This window comes from Mustelus asterias, chromosome 25 (assembly GCF_964213995.1).
Source record: "Mustelus asterias chromosome 25, sMusAst1.hap1.1, whole genome shotgun sequence".
Classification (NCBI taxonomy): domain Eukaryota; kingdom Metazoa; phylum Chordata; class Chondrichthyes; order Carcharhiniformes; family Triakidae; genus Mustelus; species Mustelus asterias.
In genome coordinates, this window is record NC_135825.1 from 20646206 (window position 1) to 20658951 (window position 12746).

General features: G+C 45.2%; 1 pseudogene; it reads left to right on the forward strand.

Annotated features, from left to right (window-relative positions):
- Positions 1-277: 277 nt before the first annotated feature.
- Positions 278-431, forward strand: LOC144479261 (large ribosomal subunit protein eL39-like; annotated as a pseudogene).
- Positions 432-12746: the final 12315 nt, after the last annotated feature.

The following is a 12746-nucleotide window of genomic DNA, read 5'->3' on the forward strand; positions in this document are numbered from 1 at the left end:
TCTGACAGCGCGCCCGGGCGCAAAACAAAAAGCAGAAAGCGGAGAGAGCGGCTCTCTGACGGTCATCCTCTGGTTTGGGGAGGGGGGGGGGGGAGTGACGTCTCATCCTCTGGGGGGTGGGTGTGACCGATCATCCCCTGGGCGGCGGGGGGCGGGGAGAGGGGGTGTGACGGGTGTGACGTCTCATCCTCTGGTCGGGGGGATTGGGGGGGGGCGGGGGGGGGTGGTCGGCTGCCTGTCTGCAGCCGATGCCTCCTGCCGGAGTGGACGTGCGGCCATGCCATCCCACAAAACCTTCAGGATGAAGCGATCCTTGCTAAGAAGATGAAACAGAACCAGCCGATTCGACAGTGGGTCCGCATGAAAACCGGCTACAAGATCAGTACAGGTCCAAGAGGAGACACTGGAGAAGGACCAAGCTGGGCCTGTAAAGGGATGCACCATCACTGGTACACTACCAGCCACAGATTACTCTTCCCTGCAGGGGCAAGAGAGCGGGAGCGATGGCATGGCCGCACGTCCACTCCGGCAGGAGGCATCGGCCGCAGACTGACAGCGGAACCCCCCCCCGACCAGAGGATGAGACGTCACATCCCCTCTCCTCCTCCCCCCCCCCCCGCAGGGGATGAGACATCACACCCCCTCCCCTCCCACCCCTCCTCCCCAGGGGATGAGATGTCACACCCCCTCCCCTCCCACCCGCCTCCCACCCCAACCAGAGGATGACCTGGGTCAGAGAGCCATTGCAGTCTCTGACCCCGCTCTTTGGAGGCTGCAGCAGCGACTTCAGACTTTTATTTTGCAGGTCGCTAACAGTGCGGATGCGGAACGGGCCAGAAGTCGAAAAAGTGGGATTTGGCGGTAGAGTTGAGTGCGCGATGCATTAAGTCGATTTAAATGCATGCAAATGCATTTAAATCATCGGGCCACCCGATTCGGGCGCGGGTCGGGTCTCGGTAAAGGCGCGATCTGCTCGGATTCAGGTGCAGATCGCGTTAATGGCCCGACGCCCAACTTTACCGCGATTTCGCGCCTGAAAAAGGGCGCGAAGCTTTGGTAAAATCAGGCCCTTAATAGCAAGAAGGCAAAGTCCTAATCAAAGCAAGTTCTACTGGGCCATAACGTCCTGGCTCCTCTGCATCACATTTGAGGGGGTACACAAAAGATGTGCTGAGGAGTCCCTCTTGGAAGTTTCCACGTAGGAATTTACCCGACAATTGTCCAGAGGGGCTAACTTCCTCTGGACAATTGTGCTGTAGTGGAAACCAAGCACCACATGGGATGCCCCCACACCACCTTCACCCTATACTCCTCCACACCATGCCCAAACCCTGCCCTCCCCAGAGAATGCCCACACTCCCCTTCACCTGCCCCACCGCGGGCCAGGTCCAACTCCACCTCCCTAGCCCGATAGCTGAACCCCTACCCCCACATACCTTCTCTCTTTCAATAGTGCCTTTAAACACCTGCTTTATGGCAGCTGGTGCTGTAAAAAGGAGGTGAGCCTTTCCTCACTGCAGTCCATTTACACCATGTTAATGCACCCAGGGGCTCTCTTTGCTTCTCCTTTCTCACCCGACCTGGGGGAGGAAGGTTGGGCCAGACAGGAGCTCTGGTATTGCAGCAGAGGTAATCTGCCGGTGATTGCCACTCTGAGGAAATTACAAGCCTGTCGGCCCATACTGATTGAAACGTGAATTCAAGATCATTATTTACAGAAAAACTCAAATAAGCAACTTAGTAATCTGCAAAATACTAGTTTCACTTTCATAACAGATCTAAACATGGTTGACTCCCATTAATGGTTTGTGTTTTTCTAGCTTCTTACTTGTGCTGTTCTAGCACTTCTGAGACATTAATACATTTTGTGATTTATAAAATCAATTTGTTTCAGGAGAAACTACATTCTGGTTTAATTCCTCACTGTAGATGTTGTAGGTGTAACCAAATACAGTATTGCATAGTGTAGCCTATTGTCTTATTATTAATTGTCATAATGGAAGAGGAACTGGAACCTGTTTCTATCCAGTTTTCGTTTCACAGTAGCCATTGTTGGTTATAATTAAAGTCTGATTTCCTCTCTCCTCAATAGCTGTTGGAAAGTAGGGTCCTCAGTGCAAAGTTTTGAATCTAATCACAGGATGTGGGCATTGCATTTATTGCCAGCCCTAATTACCCTCCAGAAGGTGGTGATGAGGTGAACCAGTTTCTTGCATACTCAGTGGCTTACTAGGCTATTTCAGATGGCAACTGAGAGTCAACCAGATTGCTATGGGTAGAGAGTCATAAATGGACACGTACAGATGGCAAATTTCCTTCCCCATTACTCTAATTGTGCGACACAGACAGGAACACCTTACTCTGGTATCTGCACACAATTAGCTGAATTAAATCAGCATGACAAGAGATGCACTACAATTTGCCCATTCACCCCAGGTGAAACTGGCCAGAGATTTCTGTCCCGTTTGCTTTGCAGTTACACCTGCTGAAAAAGTGCATTATGATAGTGGGTTATGTGACTGGACTAGTAAATGTGCCCTACTGTGCTAATTGTAGGTTCAGAATAGACCTAGCAATTCAAGGAGCTGTGGACGACAACAATTTGTAATGACAACCATGATAATCTATATGATTCAGGTTATCCCTTACTCTGCCATTACCATCAATCTAGGGAACCAGTTCAGTAAGCAATGTAGGAGAGCGTGCCTGGAACAACACCTCAAACTGAAGCGCTAACCTGGTGAAGCTACAACACAGGACTTTAAACATGACAAACAGCAGAGGCAGCATCTCTTAATAGAACTATGTAATTCCATAATTAATGGACCAGATCAAAGCTCTTCAATCCTGCAACATCCAGGTAGAAATTTAACAACTAACTGGACAAGCCTTGAACATCCACATTCTGAAAGATAATGTAGCCCAAAGTATTGGTGCAAAAGACAAAGCTGAAGTGTTTGCAATCATCTTCAGCTGGAAGAACTGAGTGGATGATCTATCTCTGCTTCCTCCGGTGGTCCCCAGTATCACAGAGACTGGTCTTTAGAGAATGAAATTAACTTTATGTGATTTCAATAAATGGTAAGGCAATGGATACAGCAAAGGTATGGGCCCTGACAGCTTTCCAAACGTATTATGGAAGAATAGTATTCTAGGACTAGCCACATACCTAGCCAAACTCTTCCAGTACAATTACAATACTGGCATCAGCACCAAGTTGGAAAGTTCACCCCGTCTATCTACACAAAGCCAGACTAATTACACAAATACTGTGACTACAGGAGCTGGTCAGATGTTGGATATTCTGCAGTGCATGTCTCACCTCTTGACTCTCCAAAACTTGTCCACCATCGACAAAGCACAAATCAGCAGTGTGGTGAATACTCTCTAAATGCCTAGATAAACTCCAAAAACACGCAAAAGCCCACCACTCATGAATGCAAAGCAGACCACTTGACTAGAAACCCATCCATCACCTTAAATATTCACTCCTTCCATTACTGGCACAATGCAGCTGCAGTGTGCCCCATCCAGAGGTTACATTGCCAAGTCACCATGGCTACTTTGACAGCAACTTCTAAACACGCAACATCTACCACCCAGAAGAACAAGGGTAGCAGGTGTAGGGGATACTGCCTCCCTCATGAGTTCCCAGTCAAATCACACACCTTCCTGGCTGGGAAATATATTACTGTTTTCTCATCATTACTGGGTCAAAATCCCAGAACTCCCTCCCTACAAGCACTGTGGACATACCTTTTCCACATGGATGGCAGCATTTCAAAAACCCTACCATCATCTTCTCAAGAATAATTAGGGATGAGCAATAAATGCTGGAGGAGGTCTTGTGGTCTAGTGTGTAGCTTTCCTGCCTCTGAGCCAAAAGCTCTCTATTTGACTCCCACCCCAGGATTTGACGGCCAAGAAAGTTGCGTTCATAACGCGGTCAAATAGGTTGAGTGTAAACCAGCAAATCCTCCTTTATAAAACCAGTGCTAACCACTGTACCACTGGGCGGCACAGTGGCACAGTGACTAGCACTGCTGCCTCACAGCACCAGGGACCCAGGTTTGATTCCCGGATTGGGTCACTGTCTGTATGGAGTCTGCACATTCTCCCCGTGTCTGTGTGGGTTTCCTCCCACAGTCCAAAGATGTGTGGGTTAAGTGGATTGGCCAAGCTAAATTACCCATTAGTATCAGGGGGACTAGCCAGGGTAAATGCATGGAATTATGGGGATAGGGCCTGGGTGAGATTGTGGTCGATGCAGACTTGATCGGCTGAATGGCCTCCTTCTGCACTGTAGGATTCCTTGATTCTATGATTCTCCCAACATGCCAAAGGTTGGCAGTAAGAGCGGGTGAAACTTCTGGTCAGCCATCCTTGGTGTGGTGTAGCACTCCTCAAGCCCCTGGCAAGAGACCTGTTCTGGGAATTACTAGCTTTGGAGACAGACAAAAGTCTGCCTTACTGTGCCACTAGGTGCGGGAAAAGAATTGGAAATGGATTGGAATACTGGCCTTGCCAGCAATGCCCACAGCACATGAATGATAAAATAATGAAAAAGAAAACTTTTCATGTGGATTTAAATACAATATCAGGCTTGGCAGTGATGTTTCCCCATATTTGAATAAAATGTCAATGATCACTAAGCAAGACTTTCCTCTCTTACTCCCTGATTTTAAGCCCTGTTGGGGTGGCAGAAGAGGGAAATGGATCCAATTTCCCAACCCACCAAACATACCCAGAGCTGTGTCCTGATGTATTGTTTGGTTGGTTTTGTTAGATGTACCAGTCTTAAATAAGCTCATGTTCAGTATTCTGCAACCATGCATTTCATCGCAAGTCACCCCTGCCCAAGAAAACAGGTCGCGGTTGATATTTTCTCCTTTAGAAAACCAAAATGTCGAGGCCAATTAAGCACCCAATTTCAGACTGGCTTGGTTAATTCATGATATGGAGATGCCGGTGTTGGACTTGGGTAAACACAGTAAGTGTTTTAACAACACCAGGTTAAAGTCCAACAGGTTTATTTATTTGCTACCAAATAAACCTGTTGGACTTTAACCTGGTGTTGTTAAAACTCTTACTTGGTTAATTCACCCTGTGCTGGGGGTTCACCAGATTATCAACTGCCTGAGCTATGGGATTGGTGATTCCTACTTTTTTAAAGCACAAAATACTTTTTCCTACCTTGCACTTTGTTACTAGATAGATGCCCCACCCTTGTTTTTCTCCCAGTAGCCTCATTCCTTTCAACCATGCAAGTTTCAGAATAGTATCAGTGGAAAATTTACAAGTTCAAACAGAGGTCTTACTATTGACAGTGGAAAGTAGATGCGCCACATTGTCTTCTGCCAACAAGTTTTACTGTTCTCCAATTATAATTCCGCCCTTGTTTAATGGTAACATTTACTATTTACATTTGTTCATATCCAATTGCACAAAGAAATATTGTAAGGGACATAGAGAGAAAAAAACTGAACCCCAAACCAAGCAAATTGGTGAGCTACTTGACAGGATGCAAGTTTCCAAGATTCAAGCACAAAGTTCTCCTGGTCACCGTGGACCACCACTTTACAATATTAGTTATGCAAAAATTGTACTTGGGAGTCCATTTTTAATTTTCACACAGCAGAGATAATAGCCTTTTACCAATATAATGCAAAGTGATCAAAAGTTGGCATTTTTCTCCAAACTGAGGACGTCGATAAATAAAGAAGACAATCTCCCACTTCTGTTTTAGCACGATTGTGAGATAGACAGATTAACACATTCAGCTTTATACAATAAATTTTAAGTAAAGTGCTGAGTCGTGCCTTTGCTCAACTATTACTGGAGCCATACAGTTCCAGTTTGTTGAATAATGATCTCAATCAATATATTGTATAAACAGAACTCACGTGACTCCGGTTTACATAAAAACAAAGCACTTGTGAACCTTCCAGCAGGAATTGTTTAGAACAAATCTCTGTACCCCCCCACCCCACCCAAAATGTACACTTCAATCATTCTAGGACTAAGTGTTATTCTGTTTTTACGAATTAAAAACCATTTATATCAAATGGTATATTATAAATTTTTGCATAAAGCTCAATTGAAAAATAAAGAAACTTAGGTATTTGTTTACCTTCATAACTTATAAACCCCAGACCCATTATCCTTTCATGTAAATTAATAGGACATGTTTTGTTGCAGTTCAGCTGAATATTTTAGTTGTATTATTTTGAGATTATGGTAAACTATTGCAAAATCTATGAAACCGCATCATATATTCTGGTCAGAAAATATCACATTGCTTACAAGATCAAAATGTTCAAAGGCTTGAGATCTTTCACCTCACTCCTACCTTCCACTCATTTCTTTGCAAAGGATTTTGTATTATGTACTGAGAAGCATCATTTACTGTCCTGATTCTACTTATCAAGTCTTTTGCTCTTTAAGATTCCTGATCTCTTTAAAAAAAAGTTCTCAATCACTTACATTATTTTTTTAAAAAACAAATTCAGGTAAGTTTCCTTTACAATTTTAACTCCTCCTTGGTGTAGGGATTGCCAACCCTCCTGGCTTGACCTGGGGCCTCTAGGAGTGGAAGATTGCTCTCCCAGGCATTGTTGCAAGCAACCCAGGAGAAATATCTAGGGGAAATCAATAATAAGGTGCATTTTTATTTTATTGGGAATGAGAAATTAATGACAATTTGAACGTTGGTCAAGAACTGCCAATCAGTGAAGAGGCCGCTCCCTATCCAACTTGCCCTGGAGCGTCATGGTGGTGGATATGTCAAGCTACCAATGGTGGGAGGCTGGGGAAAAAGGTGTCATATTATAAAACCAGAGTTGGCAACCATACCTTGGTGATGTAAACACTATTTTCCCTATAGTATCTCAGCTAAATGGCCATTATTCCTATATCAGTGTAGATGTGTTGGGTTCCCAAATCACTGACAGCAAGGACTTCCAACATGAGTAGATTATTCACTAGCTTAGCAGCTACTTCAACACTAATGCTGTGCCCGCACCCCTGGGAATAACTCCTATGCTTCCGCCATGTCATCATGTTCTCACATGATGACTTATTCTACAATCAACTTTGACTGGAGTGACAGAGGCCATTTAGACCATAAGAACCTAAGATATAGGAGCAGAATTAGGCCATTCGGCCCATCGTGTCTGCTCCGCCATTTGATCATGGCGGATATGCTTCTCCCACCTTCTCCCCATAACCCATTCTCCCGCCTTCTCCCCATAACCTTTGATCCCCTCACCAATCAAGAACCTATCTATCTCTGTCTTAAATATACTCAATAACCTGGCCTCCACAGCCTTCTGTAGCAATGAATTCCACAGATTCACCACACTTTGACCATCCATGAGAGAATGAACCTGAGCACTATTGAGCTTCCATTTGAAGTATGTACCTACACTTCTATCAGGGAATTGCTGAACAGTGCTCAGGACATGTCTTGAGGACAAGTATATATTTCTTGTTCCAGTGAGCTACTTGCCTTGGAAGCGTTTTTAACAATCACCATCACTATAATTTGAAAACTTATGCACTTTTCATTACAGAAATTGTGAAGTTCATCCTCCATCAATTGGACACTTTGGTATAAATGGTTCATATTAAGGGAACTGGAAATGTCATAGGCCACAGTCAATGAAATTGCTGTTTAGGAGGCATTTCTTGTTGCAAAATAAACAAGGGCAGCTGGTCTTCCCTCTATTTGTAGTTTATTAAATGGTTAGATTTCCATATTTATATAATATCAGTATATACTCACAGCTGGCACCTGTTTAAGTTTATTTATTAGTGTCACAAGTAGGCTTACACTGAAGTTATTGTGAAAATCCCCTCATCGCCACACTCCAACGCCTGTTCGGGTACACTGAGGGAGAATTTAACACGACCATTGCACCTAGCCAGTATGTCTTTCGGACGGTGGGAGGAAACCGGAGCACCCAGAGGAAACCAACGCAGACGTGGGGAGAATGTGCAGACTCCACACAGACAGTGACCCGAGCCGGGAATTGAACCCGGGTCCCTGGCGCTCTGAGGCAGCGGTGCTAACCACTGTGCCATCATGCTCCTGATGGAGATACCAGCGTTGGACTGGGGTAAGCACAGTAAGAAGTCTCACAACACCAGGTTAAAGACCAACAGGTTTATTTGGTAGCAAAAGCTTTCGGAGTGTCGCTCCTTCTTCAGGTGAGAGAAGAGTTGTGTTCACAAACAGGGCATATATAGATACAGACTCAATTTGCAAGATAATGGTTGGAATGCGAGTCTTTACAGATAATCAAGTCTTAAAGGTACAGACAATATGAGTGGAGACAGGGTTAAGCATAGGTTAAGGAGGTGTGTATTGTCTCCGGCCAGGACAGTTTGTGAGATTTTACAAGCCCAGGCAAGTCGCGGGGGTTACAGATAGTGAGACATGAGCCCAAGATCCCGGTTGAGGCCGTCCTCATGTGTGCTATCAGTTTTTGCTCTGCGATTCTGCGTTGTCGTGTGTCTTGAAGGCCGCCTTGAAGAATGATTACCCAAAGATCAGAGGCTGAATGCCTGTGACTGCTGAAGTGTTCCCCAACAGGAAGAGAACACTCCTGCCTGGTGATTGTCGAGTGGTGTTCATTCATCCGTTGTCATAGCGTCTGCATGGTCTCCCCAATGTACCATGCCTCGGGACATCCTTTCCTGCAGCGTATCAGGTAGACAACGTTGGCCGAGTAGCAAGTGTATGTACCGTGTACCTGGTGGATGGTTTTCTCACATGAGATGATGGCATCCGTGTCGATGATCCAGCACGTCTTGCAGAGGTTGCTGTGGCAGGATTGTGTGATGTCATGGTCACTGTTCTCCTGAAGGCTGGGTAGTTTGCTGCGCACAATGGTCTGTTTGAGGTTGTGCAGTTGTTTGAAGGCAAGAAGTGGGGATGTGGGGATGGCCTTGGCAAGATGCTCGGCTTCATCGATGACATGTTGAAGGCTCCGGAGAAGATGTTGTAGCTTCTCCGCTCCGGGGAAGTACTGGACGACGAAGGGTACTCTGTCCGCCATGTCCTGTGTTTGTCTTCTGAGGAGGTCGGTGCAGTTTTTCGCTGTGGCGCGTCGGAACTGTCGATCGATGAGTTGAGTGCCATATCGTGTTCTTATGAGGGCATCTTTCAGCGTCTGGAGGTGTCTGTTGCGAGCCTCCTCATCCGAGCAGATCCTGTGTATATGGAGGGCTTGTCCGTAGGGGATGGCTTCTTCAACGTGTTTAGGGTGGAAGCTGGAGAAGTGGAGCATCGTGCGGTTATCCGTGGGCTTGCGGTACAGTGAGGTGCTGAGGTGACCGTCCTTAATGGAGATGCGTGTGTCCAAGAATGCAACCGATTCCGGAGAGAAGTCCATGGTGAGTCTGATGGTGGGATGGAACTTATTGATGTCATCATATAGTTGTTTCAGTGATTATTCACCATGAGTCCAAAGGAAGAAAATGTCATCGATGTATCTAGTGTATAGCGTCAGTTGAAGGTCCTGTGCGGTGAAGAGGTCTTGTTCGAACCTGTGCATGAAGATGTTGGCATATTGAGGTGCGAATTTGGTCTCCATGGCTGTTCCATGTGCCTGGATGAAGAACTGGTTGTTGAAGGTGAAGACGTTGTGGTCCAGGATGAAGCAGATGAGTTATAGAATTGCATCTGGAGATTGGCAGTTGTCGGCGTTGAGTACTGAGGCAGTTGCAGCAATGCTGTTGTTGTGGGGGATGCTGGTGTAGAGTGTCGAGACATCCATTGTGACGAGGAGTGCTCCTGGTTCAATTGTTCCATGTGTGCTGAGCTTCTGTAGGAAGTCCGTAGTGTCGCAACAGAAGTGGGGGACGGGGGGGGGGGGGGTTTCTTTGTACAACTGGTTTCAGGATGCCCTCGATGTTTTAAAAAGTGTCAACAATCCATGTCTAAAGAATTGTATCTATGTACTGTGTACAGTTCATTGATATTACAAGTAGAATATTTTACAGATTATAGAACTGCTCTAATATTTTCCAAAGGAATTCTGTGACTTACGATTTTTTAAATGAATGAAAATGATGGCTCCAGGGCGTGGCGACTTCTTGCAAGCTGTCCCCAGTATACCCTCTAATTCTATCCTTTTCTCTTGTTCTGTGCTTTTAAAACTACACTCTTATAAAATTAAGCTAATCCTTCTCTACACCCTAGGTATGACTGTAACACTATACTCTCCTTTCCTTCTCCCCATGTACTCTATGAATGGTATGCTTTGCCTGTATAGTGCACGCACAAGAAACAATCCTTTTCACTGTATTCCAATACATGTGACAATAATAAATCAAATCAAATCAAACCAGGAGTCTTGGCTTTATTTCCCCTCCCTAACTCTCAGGCACAATGCTAATTATAGCAGTCATACCATTGCCTCAACTGACTCCACACAGAGTGGAGATTTCCTGCGACATTCATGAGCTATGGAGGTCATGTAGTGCAGCAGTACCACCCGAAGATCTGGGTTCAAGTTCAACACCAGGACTTGTTGGCCACAGAAGGAACATTCATATCACGGTCCACCGGGCTGCTAATCAGTTCAGAAATCCTTCCACCACTTCCTCCACTATTCACAGAAGGGTAAAACAGTGTGGCTGTGAAGATATGCTTCAACAAAAATCATGCATAGTCATGACTTAGCTTTTCATCAATTGGATTCAATGGGGAGGTGGGGAGCAGAGAAAGGGTGCAAAGAAGCTGTTTTTCCTTTCTTTGTCGAGTTGCGTCATGTTGGTTTAAAAGCATAAAAATACAAATTGCGACACTGAACAGCTGGTTAACTTAAGAACTCAGACCATTAGGAACTATTTGCAAACATTTACTGAAACAGCTGCACTGTTTCCTTACCTAAAATTGGATAATTTTATAAAAAGAATTATGTGCACAAATGATCTATTCCTCCCACAATCTTTCAGCCAAACCAGCCTCACTTACTTCTCTATTCCACATTGTTGTGCATTAACAACTGGTCCATTTCTGTATCCCAGTCTTGCTAATATGCTGAATGCAAGATTCCCAGAGGCATAATCAATTTGTTTGTAGCCACGTGGCATGTATTTGAGATCAGTGGTGCTTTGCAACAGTTGGATGGATAATGCAGCCGCGCAGACATCACTCAGGTTTAGGCAGCATGCTGTTAGCTTTAGAGACAAAAGCAACTTATGCCTGGTGTTTGCCAAGAGAATATATTTCCAGCAAATGTCATCCTGTCTAGCAGTTAATAGGAAATGACCTCAGGAGGCCTGAAACTAGAGCATGTGTAAAAGGGGAAGGGCCATAAGGTTGGTGTCTCTTGTTTACTTAGCAGCTGGTATGTAAAAGGATTAGTTTTGAAGGGATAGAGAAGGAAGAACTATGCAGGCACAGTTTTATGATGGCCAAGGAGTATCATCAATAGATCACCCTATGGGCCTTGCAGAATACAAGCTCCCCTATTAGGTGAGTGGAGGTTTACCCAATAGGGAAGGAGCGGGGAGTGGGGGGGGTGGTTTAAAACCAGCTGGCTTCACTCAGGCTGGCTGTTGATAGACTTGGGACTGACCTGCACTCTGTAGCCATTGAAGGTGCTGAAGACTGGCCCTGTTAAGAATATTACATTGGCGACGAGGAGTAAACCAATTTTTTTTACTTCCCTCCGAAGCATCTTTACTATCGAGACAAGTAATCTTCCAGTTAGAAAATGCTTCTTTTTGGGAAACTTGAAGCCAACAATACAAGTATAAAAAGTTAGGCCCAATACAGAGAGTGCATGTGTTACTTTTTAAGGGCCAACAATATGGAGGTGGAAAAATTGAAGTGGATACGAGGGCTGTGGTCCGGGGAACAAACTTTTGACCACCACCTCCAGGCTGGTATTCAGCTCCTGAACCTAGAAAGCACAAAGGCCAGGCTGGCCACCCGTAAGTGGGAACCATTGCAGATAAAGGGCATCACAGTGACCCTAGTGACTTACAGGCAGCAGTCAGCTCGACTTCCACTCATCACTGTACAGGGACAAGGACCCAGCCTCATGAGGAGAGATTGGCTCCAATGCATCGGACTGAACTGGCTGAAAATCTTTAGGCTAGGCACAGGGGAAGTACTGTGGTGAATTTCTAGCGGGGCTTGGAAAAATAAAGGGAGCCAAAGATTTACATCAACTCTGATGATACATCTAAGTATTTTAGAGCGAGACCAGTTCCATACTCCCTGTTCGAGACAGAACTGGAATGCCTGGAAAAGCTAGGCATAATAAAACTCATACAGTTCGCGGAGTGGGCCGTGCCTGTTGTTCCAGTCTTTAAGCATGATAAATCTGCTTGACTGTGTTGAGACTATAAGCTTACGGTCAATAGAATGTTTCTAAACTTGACAGATTCCCCATGCTCTGGATTGAAGACCTGTACACCCGATTAACTGGAGGCCAAACATTTTCAAAGTTGGACATGAGCTATGCTATTGACAACTTATGAAAACCTCCTATAGCACCGCCCCAGGACCTAGATAGCTAATGCCGATGCATTGAGTCATCTGCTGTTGCTCAGATGTCCAGCTTTATCACTGACTATGGAAGAAGTCTGCTGACTCTCAACTTTTTGGACAACTTGTCAGTGTCTGCAAGGCAATTCAAGGCCTGGACACAAAAGGTCCCACCCAGTCCTATCTAAAATCATAACATTACATGGGGAATTCAGAGGACAGCCCTCAGGTGAAGTGAAAC